This window comes from Bactrocera latifrons, unplaced genomic scaffold, assembly GCF_001853355.1.
Source record: "Bactrocera latifrons isolate USDA-ARS-PBARC rearing strain unplaced genomic scaffold, ASM185335v1 scaffold_0, whole genome shotgun sequence".
NCBI classification, from domain to species: domain Eukaryota; kingdom Metazoa; phylum Arthropoda; class Insecta; order Diptera; family Tephritidae; genus Bactrocera; species Bactrocera latifrons.
This window is the reverse complement of record NW_017534406.1, coordinates 3,152,073-3,157,456: the sequence shown is the minus strand read 5'-3', so window position 1 is coordinate 3,157,456 and position 5,384 is coordinate 3,152,073.

Here is a 5,384-nt window from a genome sequence, read left to right as displayed (position 1 = left end):
TTATGATATCTGAAGCAAAACAAGCTTTATTTCTTAATTTAGTGTTTACACTTAATGGCGATTTGTGGGCGTGGCACATCTACGAACTCAGCTTATTTTTATACTCTCGCAACAAAGTTGCTAAGGAGAGTATTATAGTTTTGTTCACATAACGTATACCATAACATACACCAAAGTGATCAGGGTGACGAGTAGAGTTGAAATCCGGATGTCTGTCTGTCCGTCCGTCCGTCTGTCCGTCCGTGAGTAAAAATTGAGATATCATGATGAAACTTGGGACACGTATTTGTTGGCTCCATAAAAAGGTTAAGTTCGAAGATGGGCAAAATCGGCCCACTGCCACGCCCACAAAATGGCGAAAACCGTAAACCTATAAAGTGTCATAACTAAGCCATAAATAAAGATATTAAAATGAAATGTGGCACAAAGGATCGCATTAGGTAGGGGCATATTTGGACGTAATTTTTTTGGAAAAGTGGGCGTGGCCCCCGCACCCTACTAATTTTTTTGTACATGTCTCGGAAACTACTACAGCTATATCAACCAAACTCTGTAGGGTCGTTTCCTTCAGACATCTCCATATACAGTTCAAAAATGGAAGAAATCGGATAATAACCACGCCCACCTTCCATACAAAGGTTATGTTGAAAATCACTAAAAGTGTGTTAACTGATTAACAAAAAACGTCAGAAACACTAAATTTTACGGAAGAAACGGCAGAAGGAAGCTGCACCCAGGCTTTTTTTTAAATTGAAAATGGCCGTGGCGTCGCCCACTTATGGACCAAAAACCATATCTCAGGAACTACTTGACCGATTCCAATGAAATTCGGTATATAATATTTTCTTAACACTCTGATGACATGCATAAAATATGGGTGAAATCGCTTCACAACCACGCCTTCTTCCAATATAACGCTATTTTGAATTCCATCTGATGCCTTCTCTGTATAATATATACATTAGGAACCAATGATGATAGCGGAATAARAYTTTACACAAATACGGTATTTGAGCTGAGGTATTCCTTGTGGAAAAATTGTCGTTATTGGACTTTTCAAGGTCCCTGATATCGAACACGAAGAACTCAGTGCCTAACCTAGCCTAACCTAATTTTTCACCGAACATATCGGTAAATCTCTCAGATATTTTCATCTAATTCAGAAGGCATCATTTTTATACTCTCGCAATAAAGTTGCTAATAACGGTATATATCGTCAGATATACGGTCACATATACCCAAGTGATCAGGGTGACAAGTAGAGTTGAAATCCGGATGTCTGTCTATCCGTCCGTGCAAGCTGTAACTTGAGTAAAAATTGAGATATCTTGATGAAACTTGTCATGCGAGAGTATCAAATGTTCGGTGACACCCGAACTTAGCCCTTCTCTACTTGCTTTTGTACTAAGGAACCCGTGTACCAAGTTTCATTAAGATATCTCAATTTTTACTCAAGTAACAGCTTGTAAGGAGGGACGGTCAGACAGACCGAAAGACAGACAGTCAAGCGGCTTTTCACTTTACTCGTCATCCTTATCATTTATATACATATAGTACATATGTATGTATACATAACCCTATATCATACATAACTCTATATCTATCTCGCTTAGTTTTAGGTGATATGTACAACCGTTAGGTGCACAAAACTATAATACTCTGTAGCAACTAATTGCAAGACTATAAAAATAGACCAGAATAAGTCTTGGCTTTTGCACCACGATAATGCGCATTCGCATAGAGCATTGATTCTTCAGGAGCTTTCCGCCAAATTGTCAACCAATATTGCGCCGCAACCACCGAATTCGCCTGATTTAAATTCGTGTGACTTCTGGTTATTCAGAAAACTCGGGGAAAAAGAAGACATTAAACGCAAATCGCTACTCGCATTGAAGGCTATTCCAGGAATTGACTTTAACAACTTCTTCTAGAATTTGAAAAAACATTGTCACAATTTGTATACGTCTTATCATTTTTGGCTTATAGTAGTAGTACGAGTATGCAGCTACTCCGGCTGCGAAAAATATTGTCTCTTCATCAAACCGCAAAACTTCATGAAACTCTCTCAGACAAAGCTGCCAAACAAGTTTACAAAAGTCAATTTTTTTTTTTCACTTTAATGATTACTTCATTGCCACAAAGTAAAATATGGTAATTATTGCAACAAAGTTGCAAGAAGCTTAAAATCAATGCCTATGTACACTGTTTACTTTTTTTACTCCAACTTGCTTACAAGTGGTTGAATCTTCAGGCCTGGCAGTCCACAAACAATATTCCTATTTTCATCGATTTGATGTGAAGTTATTGCGTTTTAAGTGTCAGTATGTTTGTGTTATCGGTGCGAAAATGAGCTTCAAAGGCCAACATTAAATTTTGTTTTAAAATTGATAAATCTTTCACCGAAACGTTTCAATTGATAAAACAAGTTTATGGCGATGATTGCCTATCCCGTAGCAGAGTGCACGAGTGGTTTCAACGTTTTCAAAGTGGTCGTAAGGTCATACGGATAAAGGACGATCAACATGTGTGCCAATCAAAATCCCTGAATCGGAACAGTGCGTGAATTCATCAAAAATCAGCCGAAATCATCATTGAAATTCATGGAAATGGAATCGAACATCTCTAAAACATCGATTTGTGGGCTTACGAACGGTGTGTGCACGGTTTGTTCCGCACAAATTGGCTGACGACTAAAAATTGCTCAGAATCGAACATTCGAAGGACGCTTGTGACCGATTATTGACCAAAAATCACACTTTAACCATTAACCACTCACCGTATTCCCCTGATATGGCAACATGCGACTTCTTCCTTTTCGGAAAAATGCATTTGCTTATGAAAGGAAAGCGTTATGCAGACGTAGAGGCCATTCAAATGGTTTGCACCGACATACTGGCGGCCATACCAGCCAATGAGCTAAAACACGCTTTCGATATGCTTTTGGACAGTGCAGAAAGCCGTATTGAAGCAGAAGAAGACTATTTTGAGTAAAATAAATTGATTTTGCCGAAAAAAAGCATTTGCTCTGTTTTTTTTTTTAAATCCTGTATACTTTGGAACACACCTTGTACATATTATATTATTATACATTCATATGTATGTAGCAATTAATTTAGAGATTGTTGAAAATTGAGATTGTCGGAGCGCCAAGTACGCCGAAACCGTAAACCGAGCGATCGTACAATTTTATGTGTGTATATGTATGGATGGATTGCTAGACTTGGGTCTATTTCGTATCTGTCACGCATTCTCTCTTGTACTTAAATTTAATCTTCACTATTCGTACAACAGTTTTTGGCTTCACACATCCATTGTATATACATGTAGTATATATTTACCTTTCGCCGAAGCGGACATTTTTATCTGCTACACGTGCCAGCATTTTCAACTCCATGAATCAGATTGACATATGTATGTATGTAGGTAAAAATATATTTTCTTCTTTTTAATTTTGATCAAAATTTTAATTAATGACTTCGCTCTCATTGAGATAAATTTTACTCTATGTTACTCACACAACTTTTATACTTAAACCCTAAAATGTGAAATCAGATCAGATCCCTGGCAGAGAAAAAAAAAATACATTTCCACGTAGTTTAAAGCCAGTATAAGCAGACCAACGCTTAATTCTTACACTTGTTATAAGACTCGGCTTGGCTTGGCTTCAGTGCCTTAGCGAATTCTGTTTTTTCGGTTACGCCTCGTTACGACCTCAAATTCATAAACCTATGTCGTTGTAAAGCATATCTTTTGCGTCCTACTTATACCCGACGTCGTTTTTGTATATGCTGAGTCGAACCACAAGAGATCCTCTGCTATCTCTCTGATGCCAACACAAGGATTTTCAAAGATGGTTTTTTCAATTTTCTTTAGGCAAGCTTTGATGTCTTCACATTTTTCACTAAATGCTTTGTGTCACTCAAATACACGATTCAGTGCGCGCGCATAGTTTAAATGGACCAGTCCGGTTTAATTTTGTTTAGATAACAAATTTGTATGTAACACGAATCTAACAGAACGTTACTAATTTTATTATATTTTCTAAAATAATAGTATTTTCAGTGGCTGGGCAAAGAAATTACTAATGAATCACAAATCTTAGGAGAATAACGAAGGTGGACAATTTTCTAACTGTAAGACTGTTGTGACTGCACCCATTAATCTTTAAGGGGTTACATGGGTTTACGGGTTTGCAAAACTCAAATTTTTATTGCCTTACTCTACAACACCTATAGAATATTGTACTAAATTTTCAAATTGATCCGCGAAATAGTTCCGGAGATACAGCCTTGAGAACTTGTGCGCTCGTGGCTAGCTATGCTAGCATGAAATTTACATATGTACGAGGTGTTTTCAAAAAGTATCGCGAAAGTTTTGCCGTCAGTTTTCTTCGATTGCAGGGGCGTGGTGCACCATGAGTTCTTGCCACAGGGAAGAACGGTCAATAAGGAATATTACCTGCAAGTTATACGCAATTTGCGCGAAGCAATCCGCCAGAAACGCCCGCATTTTTGGAAGAACAAAAATTGGCTTTTGCACCACGATAACGCTCCTGCTCACACATCGTGGCTTGTGCGCGAATTTTTGGCCAAAAACAACACACTAATGATGCCGCAGCCACCGTATTCCCCAGATCTGGCCCCCTGTGACTTTTTCTTGTTCCCTAAACTGAAGAGGCCCATGAAAGGACGACGTTACGCTTCTCTTAACGAGATAAGGACGGCATCAAAGGAGGACCTGAAGAAGATAAAAAATGATTTTTTGAAGTGCTTCGAAGATTGGAAAAACCGTTCGCACAAGTGTATAATATCTCATGGAGATTACTTTGAAGGGGACCAAATAGATATTCATGAATAAATAAATAATTTTTGAAAAAACACAAAATTCGTGATACTTTTTGAACACACCTCGTCCGTATATCCTTCAGATACAATCCTTAAAGACGTGGGCGAAGGGTTTTTTTTCGATTACAACTATTTAAAAAAACGTGTTAGGAAGGGCTAAGTTCGAGTGTCACCGAAAATTTTATACTCTCGCATGACAAGTTTCATCAAGACATCTCAATTTTTACTCAAGTTACAGCTTGCACGAACGGATAGGCAGACATCCGGATTTCAACTCTACTTGTCACCCTGATCACTTGGGTATATGTGACCATATATCTGACGATATATACCGTTATTAGCAACTTTATTGCGAGAGTATAAAAATGATGCCTTCTGAATTAGATGAAAATATCTGAGAGATTTACCGATATTTTCGGTGAAAAATTAGGTTAGGTTAGGCACTGAGTTCTTCGTGTTCGATATCAGGGACCTTGAAAAGTCCAATAACGACAATTTTTCCACAAGGGATACCTCAGCTCAAATACCGTATTTGTGTAA